The sequence below is a fragment of the Schistocerca cancellata genome, chromosome 1 (genome assembly GCF_023864275.1).
Source record: "Schistocerca cancellata isolate TAMUIC-IGC-003103 chromosome 1, iqSchCanc2.1, whole genome shotgun sequence".
Taxonomy (NCBI): domain Eukaryota; kingdom Metazoa; phylum Arthropoda; class Insecta; order Orthoptera; family Acrididae; genus Schistocerca; species Schistocerca cancellata.
Window position 1 is genome coordinate 409,257,759 of NC_064626.1, and position 21,398 is coordinate 409,279,156.

The 21,398-nt window shown below is 44.4% G+C and overlaps 1 non-coding gene across 1 annotated transcript; it reads left to right on the forward strand.

The window, feature by feature from the left end:
• The first annotated feature begins 19,642 nt into the window (after positions 1 to 19,642).
• Trnat-ugu (transfer RNA threonine (anticodon UGU)) lies at positions 19,643 to 19,716 on the forward strand. Its single transcript has one exon. It is a non-coding gene; the product is annotated as a tRNA-Thr (tRNA).
• The last annotated feature ends 1,682 nt before the right edge of the window (positions 19,717 to 21,398 follow it).

The window sequence follows — 21,398 nt, forward strand, 5'->3', positions numbered from 1 at the left end:
GAAAAGAATGCTCGTAGTTCATCGGAATAAGTGACAGAACGCAAATCACCTGCAACGAGCTTCTCAAACAGCCATCGGCCGCAGAACATCAACGCACAACTGACCACATTTGTGATCAAGGGGTCTGCAGGAAGTTTAAAGTTTAATGTTCCGTCGACGAAGTGGTCATTAGTGACTGAGCCCAAGATCGGATTAGGTGAGGGAATCGGACTGTCCTTTCAAATGAACCATCCAGCTTTCACCTTTTAGCTATTTAGCATCAAGACGGAAAACCTAAATATGGATGGCTGGAGTGTGATTTGAACTGTCGTCCACAACAATACCAGTCCAGTGCCTTTCGATTACTACACCTCCTTCGGTAAGAGGGTGATTCGTGAAGTCGTAGGTTATAATCATTACAGAACAGAATCCAAAGAAACAATTGTTTGAAGAGACGCTATTTAGTAAAGTAAACGACAGCAAATCGAGTACGTATGGAGAGAGCGCAGAACGTGAAACTAACCAGAGAGGAGCAGAGCTAGGAGGGATGATGCAGCTACGTTGAGATCATTGACGCGCAGACATCCCACAATTCGTGTATTAAACTGAATGTGTGGGTAGATGTCATTTTTGTCGGACGTACCAACTCCACATCATTCGAAACGGTTCTGAGGCGAGTAGGAGCTATAGGAAAGAAATCATGCGTTCTTTTGGTCTTCGACAGGCTGCTACAATTTGAGGTTTTACATTGTCAATCCACTTACAACTCAGGTGGTCAACGTACCACTCCTGTTTCGTAACCGGAGGTGAACCATATAGAACATGTGTGGGTTTCGAATTACAAACGCACTGATAGGCCATAATTCTCACAATTGACCCAGAGTTGAAAATGAAAATGTCCCTGAGGAGCTCAGAGGGAACAGAATTGAATCCATTACTAGCTCTTCCCCTGTTTCTGAATTACTCCAGTAGTATAAAATCCCTCGTGTTTGGTGGCATACAGACAAGGTCTAAAGATCACCTACTTCGGAATATTACAGCACATCATACTGTTTATAAATGTTTATCCCCCCTATAAATGATATCATAATGAACTAAAACCTCGTCATTCATAATGCGTGCTATCTGACCTCTGACAGTATTCCGGTCAGTGTACCGTATGGCCAATGTAGCCGGACGACTATGGTTCCAGGTAAAGGTGATTCTTTGCCAAGGGAATGTCCAGCGAAAAGAAGCCGAGCAACAAACTAGGTTGATCATGATGCAGTGCTGACGCTCGAGAAGTTGAGTAGTTCGTCTCCGCCAGACAAATGAGGCACGTTTAGTTAATTTACTTTTCTGATAGTCAGCTCTCCCAAGTCTCTTAAATTCGCCGCTGTCAAAGATAGTCGTGTTATCAATTTCTGAAGCAACCAGCTGTGTCTCAGTACTTCATAGCTTACCATTTATCCCCATGTCTGCTTTGTAGATTCCTTGCAGTAGACATGAAACGTCTCCCGCTATTTTATTGCACACAATTTATTGACACGTATATTACTTTATGTTTCACAAATTAATACTGGCTACGATTCAATAAAGTTTACGGGTTACGGAAGAAAGATTAGGGTTTAATGACTCTTTGATGACGGGAGAGACACAACAAGCTCTGAGTGGAGAAAGGTGGGGAAGATTAGTAGCCGTGTCCTTCTCGAGGTTGATATCCTCGAATTTGCCTTAACAGATTCAGAGAAATCGTGAAATACCTTAAACTGGTTGGGGGAAAGAGGGATTTAAAGTGCCGTCCCCCGAACGTGAGACCAGTGTCGGAACCTTGGGCAACCTCAATAAATTTTACAGTTTTAGATGTGGTGTACCGGAAGCTACAGCTGGCTACGTGAACAAGCTCTAAAACTATCGTCAGAGCCTTATCTTTATTTCAGAGTACACAAAGAAAAATTCGCACTGGCACAGTGGACACGTAATCTCAGCTAAGGTTTGTTGCTGTGACAAGTAACTGAAAAAGATAAGAGGGGCGGAATGCTACCCAGAATGTTCGAACTGGAAGGTTCGGTCATAAGGGTCGGTCATTGCGTGTAAGCCGAGAAAAGTTTCTCTGAGCGTCTCGGATCGCGTATCACACTTGTGTAGTTCCTGTATAGTTCAAACTATCATAAATGCTGTCTTTAACAGAATGTTTCAAAGGGTGATAGTTACAGCGCGCTAAGACGGATAAATTCACTATACATAGATAATTAAAGAGAATGCAGCTACGTTACCGTTTTTGTGAGTACTTATGTAAGTATAATAACAGCACTAAATTCATCACAGAGAAAGTCATTGTAATTTCATATATGCGTAGGAACTTTCTTTAAAAAAAATAAAATAAAATAAAGGAAAAACTTCCAATAACCACAATGTACGGCACTACGAGTACATTCCGCGATCCTAATTGCAGGTAACTGATCGATCCATTTCTGGGTTCCCTCACATCGTGTATATGCATTATATGGGTATTCCAAATTGTGATTCATTAAATTACAATAGCAGTGCGACACGGTAGGTGCCGTGGTGCTCAGTTTGTTGTAACACGGAGCGTCATTTACGTATATGGGACATTTAACATCAAAGATTTAGGTCAGTTTTTAACACGGTGAGGGTTATTAACCGTTTGAATGGCTCATTAATAACTGTCGGAATAAGTAACCCTGTCACAAACACAAAGATGCGGGCACGAGTTACATTATACAAGACGTTGGGAAGATACTGAACAGGTTATTATTTGAAGAAAGAATGGGAAAAATGAGACAAGCTAACAGTATGAGAACTATTAACTAACTAATCTTGCTAATATACCACGGTGTTCCGCATCCAGTTACGTTATCCAATGTTAGTTACAAACCGTTTTTATTGGTCACACAGTAAGAAAAATTCACAAGAACAATAATAATACTGGGTAAAATACACAACTGACACGAAAGTTGAGTATATCAATACTAGAGTATTGTTGCGCTATTAAACTCTACGTGTGTCGCCTGTACGTATCTGAGAGGGCAGCGGCAGCTGGCGTTACGAGAGTGAGAGGAGACTTCTGCATCAGCCAGTCAGGCCGAATTGCGTCAAGGCATCATTTATTTACCGGCCAGACTTCGAACTGAGTCCGTAGGCAGAATGGACGCGGACTCCACTCGGACAGAAGTGGTCAGGAGCTAAAAGGTCCACGTTCAATTGTTAATAGACTAGGAACGGTATCTAGCAAATACCGCATGAAACCTACCTTAGGTGTCGTAGCCAACGGCGTAAGCATTGCTCATCACTAGTCACAACAAAGCACGCTAGCATATGCACTGGATTACATGTCAGGACTATTCACGGACGAATCCTGGTTCAGCTTCAAAAGATACTTTCGTGTCGTAGTCTGACACGTAACTGCTGTGGACCACATAGCGTGTGGAAACCAAGATCGACGCTATCTCGATGACTGAAAATGAAGCAGAGAGCGAACATTACGACTACTGAAACGTGAGCAGTATTCAGTATCGATTAACAAAGTCGTAACAGTTGTACACAACAACATACAACGAAATCGAGTTTCAGTTAAGTCCAGGCCAAAAATCGAGACATCAGTTTCATTCGAGAATCAGAGTAACAATGCTGCAGTGACGAGGTACTCACCAGGCAGAAAGTTTATTTCCTGTAGAGGGCAACGGTCGTCTCCATGTTACGAGTATAGCGCGTCGCCTAGATTCATGGCTCCCGAAGACGGAACTAGGCCCCCAACAAATAATATTGCCACCATTCTCGAGTCAGTCTCCATATCGTTGGTGTGGCGGCGTAGCACTGTGACAGTATACCTATCTCGATGTGAAGAGAATACAGACCCCATTATCGCGTTCATGTAGCTCTCGTCTCGTGGATCATTTCAGTGTATCCAGTTGGCATCTCGGCCTCCCGATCTCATCAAATAGAGAATGTTTACCATACTAAATGGAGTCTTGTTCCTTGCGCTACCTTCTCCTCCTCCTTGACAACGCAACAGTCTGTAATTGACAGGCGGGATCCGATTCTGCAACCTTCGTTATACGTGGTAGCAACGATGTCCTCAGACCATGGAAGCCGACCCAAAAACCCTCACTTCCCATAAAGTGGCATCGGAATGTGAACAGCCTTCAGCTTCTGTGGAACTCAAAGGCTACGCTCTCATGGGTGCTGTCTTTCCAAACACACATCACGATTTCGTACGTTTATAACATATTCCAACTCTAAACATACTTCTTTCTAGTGTAATTTCATTTTCGTGCTTTATTTGAGCAGAATGATGGTGGAGGAGTGGATATCCTTGGGCGGGGAACTGTCCCTAAAAGACGGATGCATCAGAAGCGACCACCGGCGTGAGGTGAGAATGCAGAAGGTAATGGAAAAGACTGAATTAAAGACACATAATGTGTATCCATATGCAGGAATGCCACGGTAAAGGTCCGCATGAGAAAAACATGGAATAACGAACGGAAGGGAAATATTCTACGAATCGGGTCGTGTAATGTCAGAAGTTTGAAAGTGGTGGGGAAGCTAGAAAATCTGAAAAGGGAAATGTTAAGGCTCAATCTAGATACAGCGGGGGTCAGTGAAGTGCAACGGAAAGAAGATAAGGACGTCAGTCTCGACGAGTATCGGGTAATATCAACACTAGCAGAAATTGGTATAAAGGGAGTAGGATTCGTTATGAGTAGGAAGGTAGGGCAGAGAGTAAGTTACTATAAACAGTTCAGTGATGGTGTTGTTCTCGTCAGAATAGACAGCAAACTAACGCAGACAACAATAGTGCAGGTATACATGCTGACGTCGCTAGAAGAAGATGAAGAGATAGAGAAAGTATGAGAGGATATTGAACGAGTAATTCACTACGGGGAAGGAGAAGAAATGACAAGAGAAGGTGGTATACGTGGAAAAGGCCCGGAGGCACTGGGAGATTCCAGCTGGATTACATCGTAGTGAGATAGAGATTCTGAAATCAGATTTAGGATTGTAAGGCGTACCCAGGAGCAGATATAAATTCAGATCACAATTAAGCAATGATAAAGGGCAGAATGAAGCTTAAGCGAATCGTTTGGAAGAATCAGTATGGAAGGAAGTGGGATATTAAAGTACTGAGGAAGTACGAGACGCGTTTGAAGTTCGTGAAAGATGTAGATTCTGTGATGAGGAATAACACAGTAGCCAGTTCAGTTGATGAGGAGTGAACATTTCTAAAACGAGCAATCACAGATTCTGGAAAGACAAACATAAGTATTAGGAAGGCAACTGCGAACAAACCTTGGGTAACAGAGAAAAACACTTAGAGTGTTTATTAACGATTCAGTTACCAGTTGAAGTATTGAAAATAATAATAAACGCGTTAAGGAATTTAAAAAAGTTGCTGGCTCCCTGTCAACAAAATGTTGAAACTGACGAAGAAATACTTCAATTGACCTACGAAAGAAGGAGCTACAGAAATGACCAGGGAAGGACAGGATCACTTAGGAATGAAATACTACAATTGACCCACGAAGGAAGGAGCTACAGAAATGACCAGGGAAGGACAGGATCACTTAGGAATGAAATAAATAGGAAGTGAAGGGAAGCAAAGGCAGAACGGCTGTAGGAAAAATGTGTGAAATACAAAAAGAAGTGATCGTCGGGAGGACTGGTTCAGCATGAAGAAAAGTCAAAACAGTCTTTTGTGAAATTAAAAGTAAGGGCGGGAACATTAAAGGTGCAATGGGCTTTACATTGATAAATGCAGAGGAGAGAGCGGATAGCTAGAAAGAGGACATTGATGGCCTATATGAGGTGGAGGAATTGTCTGATGGCGTGATAGAAGAATAAATTCAAGTCAGTATAGCAGAAATGTAGAATCTTATATTAGATTCAGAATTTAAAAGAGCTTTGAAACACTTACGATCAAATATGGCCGAAGGAAAAGACAACATTCCATCGAAATTTCTAAAATCATTGGTGGAAATGGCAACCAAACGACTATATCAGTTGGTGTGTAAAACCTGTGAGACTGTAGACATAACATCTGACTTACGGAGAAACATCATCCACTCAATTCCGAAGATATCAAGAGCTTATAAGTGCGAGAACCATCGCACAATCAGCTTAACAGGTCATACATCCAAGTTTATGATAAGAATAATGTGCACAAAAATGGATGCCATAGACGACGGTCAGCTTAGCTTTAGGAAAAGTAAAGGTACCAGAGAGGCAGTTGCGGCATTGCGTTTGATAATGGAAGCAAAAAAGAAGAAAAATCAGGACACGTTAGTAGGGTTTGGCGATCTGGAAAAAGTGTCCGAAGTGTAAAATAGTGCAAGATGTTCGAAATTCTGAGAAAAATGGGGGTAAGCTGTAGGGAAATATGTGTAAAATGCAATATATACAAGAACTAAGAGGGAACAATAATAATGGAAGACCAAGAACGAAGTGCTCGGATTAATGAGGATGTAAGACAGGGATGTGGTCTTTCAGCTCTGCTGTTCAATCTGTACATCGAAGAAGCAATAAAGGAAATAAAAGGGAAGTTAAAGAGTGAGCATAAAATTCAGGATCGAAGGATATCAGTGATAAGATTCGCTGACGACAGTGCTATTGTCTGTGGAAGTGAAGAACAATTACAGAATGTGTTGAATGGAATGAACAGTCTAATGAAAACAGAATATGGACCGGGGGTAAACCGAAAAAGGCGAGACTAATGAGAAGTATCAGATATGAATTGGCGATAAACTTCACTTTGGGGACCACAAAATAGACGAAGTGAAGAAATTCTGCTGCCTTGGAAGCAAGATGGGACAAGTAGGAAGAAGCAAAGATGACATTTGAAGCAGACGAGCAGAGGGAGAGGGGGCACTCCTGGCCAAAAGAAGTCTACCATTAGCAAACATAGGCCTTGATTTGTTGAAGTAATTTGTAAGAAGGTACGTTTGGAGCACAGCATTGTATGACAGTGAATCATGGATTGTGGGAAAGACGAAATAGAATAGAATCGAAGCGTTTGAGATGTGGTGCTACTGAAGAATGTTGAAACTTATGTTGATTGGAATGATTCTCCACAGAATCGGCGAAGAAAGGAACGTATGGAAAACATTTCGAGAAGAAAGGACACGATGATATGAGATATGTTAATATATCATGGAATAACTACCATGGTATAAGAGGGAGCTGCAGAGGGTAATAACTGTAAGCGTAGACATAAACACCCAAAAAATAATTGAAGATATTAGTTGGAAGTGCTACTTGTGATGAAGAGGTTCGCACAGGAGAGGTATTCATGGCGGGCTGCACCTAACATGGCTATACGAATGTTTAAAAATATCTTTATTTGTTTCATAGTTCCTCTATTTATAAAAACCATACAGAGTCTGAAAGAAGTTGGTATATGTGCTAAATTAATAAGACTAATCAGAATGACAATGACAGAGACAAGAGCAAAAGTAAAGATCCTTAGCAGAACAAGTGAAAGCTTTGACTTTAATAAAGGTGTGAAGCAAGGGGATAGTCTCTCCACTGTCCTATTTAACATTGCCCTGCATAGTGCAGTAAATAAAATCAACAGAAGAGGCACCATATTTATGAAAACTAGCCAGATATGTGCATATGCTGATGACATTGCTATAGTAGGAAGAAATACCAATACACTCCTAGAAACATACCGGGCAATGGAAACAGAAGCCTTAAAAATTGGCCTCATAGTAAATGTAAACAAAACAAAATATATGGTAATGTCACAATCTTAGGCCAGAAGAACCCCTAAAAACCTAAACATCAATGGTAAATTCTTCAATGGAGTGTTCTCTTTTAACTACTTGGGAGCCCTAATAACAAATGACAACAGTATTGGGAAGGCTATAAGGGAAAGAATACAAGCAGGTAACAGAGCTTACTTTGCGAATATGCAGCTTTTCAAAAGTAGCCTTGTTACAAGAAAAACTAAATTGCTAATATATAATTCCCTAGTCCGCCCAGTTATCACATACCGCTCAGAGGTATGGACGTTGACAGAACATGATAAAAATGCTCTAAGAAGCATTGAGCGGAAAATACTACGCAAAATCTATGGGCCAATAAGGGAGGAAGAAGACTGGAGAATACGCTAAAATGCCGAATTACAAGAGTTAATACAATGTAGGGACATAGTAAAATTTGTGAAATCACAGCGAATACGATGGCTAGGACACTTGGAGAGAATGGCAGAGGATAGAATTCCAAAGAAAATGATGAAAGGTATGATCCATTCAGTTAGGCGAAAAGGGAGACCTAGAAGAAAATGGATCGATGAGGTAATAATGGATATCAGCAATATGGGAGTCCGGGGGTGGAAAAGAGCAGCAAATAACCGAGAAGTGTGGAGGAAGATTGTTGAAGAAGCCAAGGCTCACCAAGGGCTGTAGAGCTACTGAAGAAGAAGTGTATTTGATATTGTGCATCATCTTTTACGAAAAGATAAGCGAAAAATTCTTCTGATATGGTTGTATATAGAAGTTTTACACAGCTGTTTAGGCAACTAAACTTTATGATGTATTTGTATTTCGTGTCAGAAGCAAATTAAGACACACGCTAAAATATTTACGAAGGTTAGTCAGAAGTTTTAGTTATCATCTCGAAGAACTAAAGTTAAATTATTAATTTCTTGTTTGTTTGCAGGTACACGTCTCCTGCTTTGGTACACACTGAATGTCTCGCACCGTAGTACCATAACTCGTCGCTGGAGGAGCCAAAGAGAATGGCGAGGCTCACTGATAAACTGGAATATCGGTCAGTAATTCATTTTCTGCGTTTGAAAGGGAACAGCGCTGCAACAGTCCTTGCTGACTTGGAGGAAGTGCACGGCAGCAGTGCAACAGAGAGTGGAGACTCTTCCAATTCGCTCAAACAAGTATGAATGACGAACAATGAAGCGGCAGACGAATTATCTGTGTAGAACCGGGAACAGCTCTATAAGTGGAGGTCATAACGCTCGAATGCCAGAGTAACACAACTGAGCCGTTAATGGAAAAAAATAAAAATCAGTCTTCCGCATTTTGGACGGCACTTTGAACTTGGAGGGAAGGTCTCCCACGCAGAGTTACGCGACTGCTCACGCCAGTTCATAAAGTCCGCCGATCCAAGGCAGCAGCGGAAATAACGCAGCTTTGTCAGTCCGATCGAAGTGACTTCTTCAGCCGCATAATCACCATGGACGAGCCCTGGGCGTTTCACTGTGACCCCGAGAGAAAGGAACCGAGCGAGGTGGCGCAGTGGTTAGACACTGGACTCGCATTCGGGAGGACGACGGTTCAATCCCGCGTCCGGCCATCCTGATTTAGGTTTTCCGTGATTTCCCTAAATCACTCCAGGCAAATGCCGGGATGGTTCCTCTGAAAGGGCACGGCCGACTTCCTTCCCCATCCTTCCCTAATCCGACGAGACCGATGACCACGCTGTCTGGTCTCCTTCCCCGCAACAACCAACCAACCGAGAGAAAGGAGCAAAGCGAGCAGTGGAAACCTCTGGGTCGACCACAGCCGATAAATGTAAAGATCCTACCATAATCGGGCAAGGCGATGCGGAGTCTTCTTTGGGACTGCCGTGGTGTGGTGCTAACAGATTACGCTCGCTACGGGGCAAACGTCACAGAAGCATACTACTGAAATCTCTTGTCGACGTTATAGGTCGCCAAGAAGTGGTGTCGCAGGAAGAGGTTCAAGGGGGTGTTTCTGCTACACGGCAACGGCCCACCGCCTCTGCAGACGACACAGTAACACGTGGTGATTCTTGAGGCTGTCAAATTTTGCTTCATCTTCTGTATTCTCCGAACTTGGCAGCCAGTGACTTCTTTATCTTTCCTCGGCTGAAGACGTCATTGCGTGACAGGTATTTCTGGAATGATTATCGAGGAAGGACATTTCCTGAACAGCCAGAATGCAGACTTCCGCAAGCAAGATCTCCATCGAGGCATCCATCATGGGGATAAACGGGTCACGTTGAAGGCTGAATAAAAAAAAAGGGACTAGCACAAAGTTTCATGGTCACAGCTTAATGTTTTCGAGGTTATAGATAAAACTTTAAAATTACGACACGTACAAGGAACTGTTAACAAAACAAATATAACACAACGTTGAACTAGTCTTTTCTTTGACCAAAACTTGGTCAATTCAAGAGCGTCTGGTGTTGTTATGAGATGGTTCCCCAGTGCTTCTCCACTATCAGTGAGGCAGAGTACGAACTTCATTACAATGCATTGGCGTGGACTGGCGTACTCACACAGCGTGGATTCGACATTGAAGTTCCATTTATCGGGAATGAATTTGCATCCTGTGGCACTTTCAAATCACCCAATCCTCTGCCTATCCGAAGGGAGGATTCTGTTCTGGGTTATTAAATTTCTCGATTCCGTCCTACCATTTTCGGATTCAAGTCTGCTTGGGTGTTCCTTCAGGTGTCTGAGGTAGGGTTAGAAAATTACTGCTTGATCTGAGCTACTGATGACGCCCAGACTAAGAACGGGGCTGAGATGCTAGAATCTTGGCAATTTCTCTGCTGGTTGCTACATCCGAACAAACACCAGGTGGTGCAATGCCAGGTTTGCAGTGGAGTTCCTCTAGTGTTGTAGAGCTTAGAGAACCTCTGGTAATACGACAAGTGTCGTTTAGGGCAGAGTGTGCACAAAGTAACTGGTCTGGACCTGTGCAGCAGTGGAGGGGCTAACGGCAGTGATGGGGCTCACTTGTGTAGGACTATTGCGAGATAGTAAGATAGCGCGAAGAAGTGTATTGTGTATTGCTACAAATTGGTTCAAATGGCCCTGAGCACTATGGGACTTAACATCTCTGGTCATCAGTCCCCTAGAACTTAGAACTACTTAAACCTAACTAACCTAAGGACATCATACACATCCATGCCCGAGGCAGGATTCGAACCTGCGACCGTAGCAGTCGCGCGGTTCCGGACTGCGCGCCTAGAACCGCTAGACCACCGCGGCCGGCGTGTATTGCTACCAGGTCTGCAAATGATCATATTAACAGGTTGAATCAATACGACTAATAATTCGACAAATATGGACATCCAAAGTAAATAATTTTTCACTAGAGTACGAAAAAGAAATTCCAAAATAAACGAAGGATCAATCAAAGTAAAATAAGTCCAACCACGCACTGCCAGAAGGAAACCGTGTAAAACAAAAAATGGATAAAATTTGCAGTGTAGCAGACAATGTAGCTTACAAGAATACTGGTGATGTAAAAAACTTGCCTCATGTGGAAATTATGTGACAGTCCTCTGATAACCTGTTCGTTAACATTACCTCAACACAAAATTTTCTCCTGCTTCTTTTGCATATTCCTGACGTAGTGGACTCTTGGAAAGTACTTATAACTATGTTTCTCCTCACCCCCCTCCTTTATTCTCTTCATTGTGAGAATAGCTGTTAATTCCTGCATCCCCTCTCTTTTTAGTGGGACTTCTGCTTCCTCGTTTGCCTCTCTTCTCCTTTGGCATAAATTTAATAACACTGCACACCACACATTTGTAACTACAAAGTACTTTCCCCGCACTTGTAGTGCATAAAGACTGTGGTACCTGCTACGCAGCAAAGAGGTAGCAAAGAGAACGCTCAAAGTGAACTGGTCGGTGGGCCACAGCCGACAGGTGGCCGCCCCTTTGGGCCAGTGGGATGGAATCACCACGCACTCAGGACTGCACATGAGCCATGTTATTTTGCAGGAGCCGTAACACAAACTGCTTATGTATAGCAGGAAGTACTCCACACTGAGCATACGTTTTTGGTTACATACCGACGCAAGGCTAGGGAAACTGGCTGGCATCGGCCACATTGCCCAGTTTTCAGCCTTCGAATATAATGAAAAAAATACACAAAATATAATGACAGGAATCAAGTATGATGATCTCAGCGTAGATGAGATGTTATGTGTTGTCTTGAAATCTATATGCATAGTGTTGTGGGCTCCTGGTAAGATTTCTTAGGTAGCAGTTGGGATTGGAGAGGAAGTGAAATGAGATGACACGTGGGACCTATATTGGGAAGTGTCAAGGAACGGAATGTAAGTGTTAGGATGCTGGAATGAGTAATGCACTGGGTGCTTCATTTGGAATGGAAGAGGGGTAGGCAGATAAGAAAGGTAGGTCTCAGGAGTGACATCACAGTCTGGGAGAGGAAGGTGGCAGGCATTAGCCAAGGATAGAACGCGGAGTGTGCAGAAACGTCAGGAAGGTTGGACGTGTTGGTAGACGCTTGGCGCCAGGCTAGGGTTGTCCACGACAAGAAAAGGAGGGTAGCGTGGTACAGCGCGGTGCTGGGACCCGACTCCACGGGAGATGTGGGATTGTAAGGTGTGCGTAGTTAATCGACGGTACTGGTGGGGGAAGATAAACGCTACAGAAAGCGACGTCGAATACATGACGTTCAAGGATTTGGAGAGGACGTGAAAAACTTGGGACAGAGAGCCATTCAATATCTTATGGACGAGGGTGTAAGGGATGAGGATCTTGTGTATATAACTAGGTATAAAAACTGCGGAATTTAGCGAACACGACTTGTAAGTGAGGGCGAGATCCAGGATAGCACTTCGTTTGGTGCAGTGCTCTGGAGAATACTCCACTAATGTAGAGTGAAACGGTACCCTGGATTCGTATTTGAGAGCAAGAGGGCTTAAATCCCTGTTTGGCTATATTGAGTCATAGATTATCCACGGTTTCCCTCAATCTGTTTAGCTAGGTGCCGGTATGATTCCTTAAGCAGCACGAATTATAGCCCCCAGCGTTAAACTCTGAGCTGTGACCGTATGAATGATCTTGTTGTCAGCTGACAGCCAATTCCTAACATAAAAGTAACTAAAAAGAGAGAGTATGGGAAAGCTGTAACCATGCCCTAATATCACTTTCCCTGAACACGGGAAAGCACTAAGGGTAAATTGACAACGCCTTCTGTCAAGCTGATATGCCATTGTCTTGCGCCAATCTACTATCGCGAATCGGTTTTCATCGACGTTATGCTGCGGGAGAAGGAGGAATTGGAGGGGGGATTAAAATTCGTAGGGGGATTGAGGGGGGGACAGGCAGTTGTTTAATGTCATCCGAGCTGTGGGCGTTGCCACCGTACTCCGATAAAGTGCGCGGGGCAACGCCAAAGAATAGCGGCAGGGCGTATTTAAACTATACTTGGATTCGAACCGCGACCTTTCACTCAGAAGTAAAGTACGATTACCATTCAATCTTTATTTACGTTCCTCTAAAGGAAACAATAAGACTGGAAGACCAAAACGAAGCACTCGGATTAAAAGGGTATAAGACAGATGTAGTCCTTTCCCTCTACTGTTGAATCTAACCATCGAAGGCACAATGACAGAAACAAAATAAACTTCAAGATGGAAAGATAAAGATTTGCTGATGACATTCCTATCCTCAGTGAAGGTGAAGAAGAATTACAGGATATGTTGAATCGAATGAAGAACCTAGTGGGTACAGCATATGGACTGAGAGTAAACCGAGGAAATACGCAATTAATGAGAAGTAGCATAAATGAGAATGATCGTCAGGCAGACTAAACTAAAGAATTCTGCTACCTTCGAAGCAAAATAGCACATGGTGGATGAAGCAAAGAGGACATATAAAGCAGACTAGTACAGGCAAAGAGAGCATTCCTGTCGAAGAGAAGTCTACTGGTATCAAACATAGGCTTTAATTTGAGGAAGAAATTTCTAATAATGTACATTTGGAGCACAGTCTTGTACGATAGTGTATCATGGACTGTGGGAAACTAGAACAGAATCGAAGCGTTTGAAATGTAGTGCTACAGAACGATGTCGAAAATTAGGTGGATTGATAAGGTGAGGAATGAGGAGGTTCTCCGCAGGATCAATGAAGAAAGAAATAAATGGAAAACACTGACAACAAGAAGGGGCAGGATAATAGGACACATGTTTAGACATCAGGAGTAACTACCACGGTACGAGAGGAAGCTGTAGACGATAAAAACTGTAGAGGAAAACAGATATTGGAATACACCCGGCAAAGAAATGAGTACGTAGTTTGCAAATTCTGCTCTGAAATTAAGAAGCTGGCACACGAGAAGAATTCGTGGCGGGCTGCATCAACGATGGTAAAAAAAAAAAGAAAGAAAGAAAAAGGACGCTGGCTGGGAACAGCGATGTTGCCTTTTTCCAGCCTTCGAATATAATGATAAAAATACACAAAATAAAATGATAGGAATAAAAATGATAATCTTAACCTAGATGAGATGTTATTGATAAGTGTGATGTTGAAATCTGTATAAGTATGACGGTTTAATGGTCTCCTGGGAAGATTTCTTAGGTAATGAATTGGCAGCAGTTGAGACTGGAGAGGAAGTGAAATGCGGTAAGACGAAAGATGAGTACGGGAGAAGGTGAAGGAATGGCCTGTAAATGGTAGGAGGCTGGTAGGAATGGTGCGCTGGAGCCCTCATTTGGAGTGGAAGAGATGTTGGTTGATAGGATGGATAGGTCTCAGGGAGTGATATCGTGGTCTGGGATGGGAAGGCGGCTGAGGTGAGCCTAGGATTGGACATGGAGTAGGTGGAAATGTAAGGAAGGCGGGCGTGGTGGTAGATGCGCTGCACCAGGCCACGTTCTCCAGGATAGCAGGATAGGAAAACGGGGGGGGGGGGGGGGGGGGGGGTGACAGTGGTGGTGGGGTGCTGGGACCCACTTTTGCGGGAGATGTAGAACTGTAAGGCTTGCGAACTTAAGCAGTGATACTGGTGGACAAGGTTAAACGTTATATGAAACGAAACGAGTACACAACGTCCCATGATTAGAAGGGAGAGGTAAAACTTGAGACGGAGATCCCTTGAACGTATGTATAGGTGAGGGCTAATAGATGAGGATCTTTTACGTAGGTCTATGTATGCTGTGTGATTTAATGCTCTTGTTCGGGCAGTTAGTACTTTTAGTCTATTGTTGGCTTTCTTTTGAATGGTTAGTGGGTGCGGGGCTCCAACTTAGTTTCTGACCAAGGTTTAGTACAAAGCATTTTTTGTTTTACTCACAATTTTTTCATAGATATTGCCTGCTTTTTTGCATTGTGTGAAGATAGTACTGGAATACAGGAGGAGGTCAGATTATTGGAGAGGTAGATGACAGTAATGGTAACGGTACTAATGTTAGTGGCAGATCTAAAAAGAATTTGTAGGTGTTCAAAATAAAAGTTTTCTGATATAGCGAGTTGTGGAGAAAGGAAATTTAGGAAGACTACACCAGCGAAAAATAATTGGAAATGAGGAAGATCTGGTTGGAGAGAAGTGCATATGGGGGTGACGAGTGTGTACAGTGACAATGATGATCATTATTGTTGCCTTAGTAGATATGTCATCAACAGGAGATGTTTCTCAATTCTCTGGTATAACGCAGGAGATTAATCCAGAGTCATGGTCCTGCTACTGAGGAGGACTTCTAGAAAGTGGGTGAACGATGGAGAAGGACAGTGAGGATTTTGGTCTCATAGGAACAGGTGTTACTGCCATATTGCTCAGACAAGAGCGTTAAAGTCGAGGAGGGATATGAGAGGGAGTGTGCACTGGTGAGACAGTAGGGTATGGAAGTCTCTGCGCCCGTCTGCACGCAGCCAGGATAGCTGTGCATATGATGGTGAAACGTGATCAAAGAGTGAAACATCACAGATATAACTAACACTGGCATTCATAACCAGTTCCAGGGGCCGTGAGTTTTCATGAGAAACACCTCGCTGGATAACATCGCTGTACTCAATAATTGGAAGTATGTTTGTACAAGTTCCTTTTTCAGGTCAAGAGGGACCCTCTCTTGGTATTTTTCTAGGACACGGAGAAATACTGATACTTTCCCGCAGTTACATGCTCAGTCCAATTTGGAATTTCATCTGTTATTTCTCCTAAACTGTTTGCTGAGGGTGAGAAGTTTATATTTGTCCCACTTGGATGGGTGATCATCCGGTCTGCCGAGCGCTGGTGGCGAGCAGAGTGCATTCAGCCCTTATGAGGCAAACTGAGAAGCAACTTAATTGAGAGGTAGCGGCTCCAATCTCGTAAACTGACATGCGGCCGGGAGAGCGGTGTGCTGACCATATGCCCGTCCATATTCGCATCCAGTGACGCCTGTGGGCTGAGGATGACACGGCGGCCGGTCGGTACCTATGGGCCTTCATGGCCTTTTCGGGCGGAGTTTGGTTTAGCTTTTGCATGAATAGTGCTAAGATAGTATTGAAATACAGAAGGAATTCAAATTATTGGGAAGATCAGTGGGATGAATGGAGGGAACAGTCGCCAGTGAGCAGCATACCGAAGTAAGTACACGCGATGGAATGGCTTAGGAACGTCGGCTGTGTGTGGGAGATATTAAACCTTGGCATACTGTTATTTGTGTTTGTCGCTAGGGGAGTCGAAGTAACAACTCCTAAAAACAAGAAACAGATATAAAATGAAAAAATGACTGATGGGATGATTAATTTCTTATATACTGACTACGACAGTAATGTAACAGTTATTTAACATCGTCTATCATTTTGGACACTGGAATAACGTACACATTTTCATCACAAATGAGATTAGCTGTGTGCTTTCTCCACGAGTTAAATAAAGCCTTTATTGTCTGCTCTTCAAATACTATAGGTACTTAATGTGGTCTTCAGGTAATGCCCTCTCGGATCATGTGAAAGACCCTGAAATTTTGTGGAGGGCAAGATACAGTGCTACAGGATGAGTGAAAGGACCACGTTCGCTTTGCCTTCATATCTGCAGCTGGCAGCAGATATCATCATAAAGATGTTCATTTGAATCAGTATCTGTGTACCAGCTTGCGATGTGTAACTGCGGTCACAGAGAAGAACTGGCTTACGATAAGGCGCTTATCCCAGTACTAATTCAATAACGGTAATCTGTGGCAAAACTGTATGTAGGAAAAAATCAGTACAATTTCCTGCTTTATATTACACACATATAGTGTAGAACATGTGAGACATGGCATTACACGGAACACGCATAAAGGTAATATCAGAACAATTTCGTTAGCGTGGAAGTAAAGAACATTTTAGTATATTCATTACTAAAGCAGCACGTAAGAAAAATCTTAGTACATAATTACAATTTTCCGTAAGTATTTAGTGAGCGTGGTGACAGTAAGAGTAACCTTTCACCAAGATGGAACTAAATTTTGTATAGATTCAGCTATAAAGGCACTATATATAGCAGTTGTGAATGCGGAACTATCATATTCCAGGCATCTTTATAGATATATGATCCCTCTTACTTGTTATGGCTGAATTCAATGAAGACTAACTATTAGGTACCTAAGCGCCTTGTCAATAAAGATTCCTTGCACAAAAATAAAAAATAATCATTGTTTCGATGAAACAAGTACGTATGTGTGAAACTGAATATTTAAAAACTACGAATTAAAATACAAAACGCCTTAGCACACTCCCGTTATCGGCCATTCTGTAAGCAAAAGATGCTGATCTATTTGAAAACAGCTCACAGTTGACAGGTATTAGGAGGAATGCTATTTTTCGAGCGCTGTTTAAAAGTGAGAAAGACACGGAGTGGACACTGCGCAGCGTTTTACGGTCGGCATCGAATGGCTCAGATCAATAACGCGATTGCGTCGCTGACGGCTGCCGCAACGGCCATAGCGCGAGTACAATTCTCTGGCGCCGAGATTCGACAGAAAGATGCCAAAGTGTCGCTACTTCACATCGCAAGAAAAGCAAAAACGCACAAGACGGTCAGAAATACGACTGCGCCAGGCGTAGGAAAAGCGACACGAGTGACGTTTGTGCGAATAAAAGCGGGCGGACGGCGGCAGCGGGCGAAGCGCAGAGGAGCCATGTTGGCAGACGGGCGAGCAATCGATACGCGCCGACATCTCAAGCACGTCGCGCCTGCCTTCGCTACCCCCACTCCCTTTCTCTTGAAGATTCCGGCGCCTGCTTCGGCAAGATTCGTCGCGTGCGGCCTTGCCCGAAGCCGGGCCGCGCCGTCGGGGAGAGGAGGGAGGAGGAGAGAGAGTCGGCGAGAGGGGAAAGCGAGTCCGGCGTCCCGCGGCGCCGGCGGCGGCGCCGCATAAGACGAGCGAGGGCGAGCGAGCGGGGAGGTGTCGCGAGAGCGAGAGATTTCATTAGAGTGCGGCCAGGGGAGCGGAGGTAATCTTGTTAGGGCCGGGCCCCCACCGCGGCCGCCGGCGCCCACTGCGCAAGACCGGCGGCGGCGAGCCGTCTGAAGAACCACTGACCTACCTTTGAGAAGAGTCGCGCCGGGCCGCGGCTGCGGAGAGGAGGCGCAGACGGCCGGGACGCTCCACTGGGGCGCGGCTGCTGGCGCCTAGTTCGCGGCGCGACCGCGCGCGCGCTGGGGCCGCTGGCGTCGCGAGCGAGGCGCGGCCCGCGCGTGTCGTGTGTGCGGCCAGGTAGCGCCGGCATGACTGACGCGCCGCCACAAAAAATGCCCGCCATCGGCAGCCGCGGCCGGGGAGGGGCGCAGCGGCGCCGCGCCGAGCGCACGGAGCACGCGCGACGGCCGGGGCTCGAACCGACGCCCGCGCGAACGCGCCACCTGTCCGCACGCGCGCCGCTCTCTCAGCTCTGCTCACTGCGCGCAATTCCTTCGACACTGAAAAACGTACACAAACGAGTTGACGGAGGAATCACGAACACGCCAACACTGCAACGAAGACTAGTGCGACCAAAATACTCAACGAACATTGCTTTTACACTGAGATGACAAAAGTCATGCGAAATTTGGAAATTTGTGGTAAGATCGTATGGGACCAAACTACTTAATCTAACTTAAACTAACTTACTCTAAGGACAACACACACACCCATGCCCGAGGGAGGACTCGAACCTCCGACGGAGGGAGCCGCGCAGACCGTGACAAGGCGCCCTACATCTACATCTACGTACATACTCCGCAATCCACCATACGGTGCGTGGCGGAGGGTACCTCGTACAACAACTAGCATCTTCTCTCCCTGTTCCACTCCCAAACAGAACGAGGGAAAAATTACTGCCTATATTCCTCTGTACGGGCCCTAATCTCTCTTATCTTTGTGGTCTTTCCGCGGCAGTAAAATTGTACTGCAGTCAGCCTCAAATGCTGGTTCTCTAAATTTCCTCAGTAGCGATTCACGAAAAGAACGCCTCCTTTCCTCTATAGACTCCCACCCGAGTTCCTGAAGCATTTCCGTAACACTCGCGTGATGATCAAACCTACCTGTAACAAAACTAGCAGCCAGCCTCTGAATTGCTTCTATGTCCTCCCTCAATCCGACCTGATAGGGATCCCAAACGCTCGAGCACTACTCAAGAATATCAACAACACCTGTCGGCAGCTGAGGGTTTCAGTTAGTCATCATTTATTCCAGGGAAAAGCTGCACGGTCAACAACAGTAATCTGTTCTTTCGAGAACAGTTACTGTCTTCATATATATAGTTAAAGGCTACCCAGCCATTGGCCTTCGTCTGTGCGAATACGCACAGGTTGCCCAAACTCTAACGGGAATCGCCAAAGCGTGCGCGAGTAATGAGTGAATGGGCAAATGTCTATAAGGTACATTACATATGTAGAATTGTGGACAGTTGGGAATGTGAGTCTCACGGGAAGCGTGCAAGGGATAAGTCCCTCCAGTCGCGCTATTCATCTGTGTCCTCGGTGGCTCACATGGATAGAGCGTCTGCCATGTAAGCAGGAGATCCCGGGTTCGAGTCCCGGTCGGGGCACACATTTCCAGGTGTCCACACCGAGGTATATCAACAACACCTGTCGGCAGCTGAGGGTTTCAGTTAGTCATCATTTACTCAAGAATGGGTCGTATTAGTGTTTTATAAGCGGTCTCTTTACAGATGAACCACATCTTCCCAAAATTCTACCAATGAACCGAAGACGACTATCCGCCTTCCCCACAACCGTCATTACATGCTTGTCCCACTTCATATCGCTCTGCAATGTTACGCCCAAATATTTAATCGACGTGACTGTGTCAAGTGCTCCCTACTAATGGAGTATTCGAACATTACGGGATTCTTTTTCCTATTCATCTGCATTAATTTACATTTATCTATATTTAGAGTTATCGGCCACTCTTTATACCAATCACAAATCCTGTCCAAGTCATCTTGTATCCTCCTACAGTCACTCGACGACGACACCTTGCCGTACACCACAGCATCATCAGCAAACAGCCGCACATTGCTATCCACCGTATCCAAAAGATCATTTATGTAGATAGAAAACAACAGCGGACCTACCACTCTTCCCTGGGGCACTCCAGATGATACCCTCACCTCCGGTGAACACTCACATCACTCACCCTAGACCACGCGGCTACCGTGGGATACTTCCCAGTATCGTGCCGGACCTATTTTCTTCCGGCATCGCCCAGCACCTCGATGTGGCAAGGACTCAAGAAGTCACTAAAAGCTCCTTGCAGAAATATTTTGAGCATGTTGTTGTTGTTCTGGTCTTCAATCCTGAGACTGGTTTGATGCAGCTCTCCACGCTACTCTATCCTGCGCAAGCTTCTTCATCTCCCAGTAACTACTGCAACCTACATCCTTCTGAATCTGCTTAGTGTATTCATCTCTTGGTCTCCCTCTACGGTTTTTACCCTCCACGCTGCCCTCCAATACTAAATTGGTGATCCCTTGATGCCTTAGAACATGTCCTACCAACCGATCCCTTCTTCCGGTCAAGTTATACCACAAACTTCTCTTCTCCCCAATCCTACTCAATACTTCCTCATTAGTTACGTGATCTAACCATCTAATCTTCAGCATTCTTCTGTATCACCACATTTCGAAAGCTTCTATTCTCTTCTTGTCCAAACTATTTATCGTCCATGTTTCACTTCCATACATGGCCACGCTCCATAAAAATACTTTCAGAAACGACTTCCTGACACTTAAATCTATACTCGATGTTAACAAATTTCTCTTCTTTAGAAACGCTTTCCTTGCCATTGCCAGTCTACATTTTATATCCTCTATACTTCGACCATTATCAGTTATTTTGCTCCCCAAATAGCAAAACTCCTTTACTACTTTAAGTGTCTCATTTCCTAATCTAATACCCTCAACATCACCCGACTTAATTCGACTACATTCCATTATCCTCGTTTTGCTTTTGTTGATTTACTTTTTGAGCATGCTGCTTCAATAGCCGTCCACAAATGCCAAACTGATGCCAGTGCAGGACGTTGTGCAAGAACTGATCTCTTAGATTATGACCTACAGATAATCGACAGGATTCATGTCGGGCGATCTGTATGGCCAGATCATTCGCTCGAATTGTCCAGAATGTTCTTCAAACAATCGCGCTCAATTGCGACCCGGTGACATGACGTTGTTTGGCAACGTGAAGTCCGCAAATGGCTGCAAATGGTCTCCAAGTAGCTGAACATAAC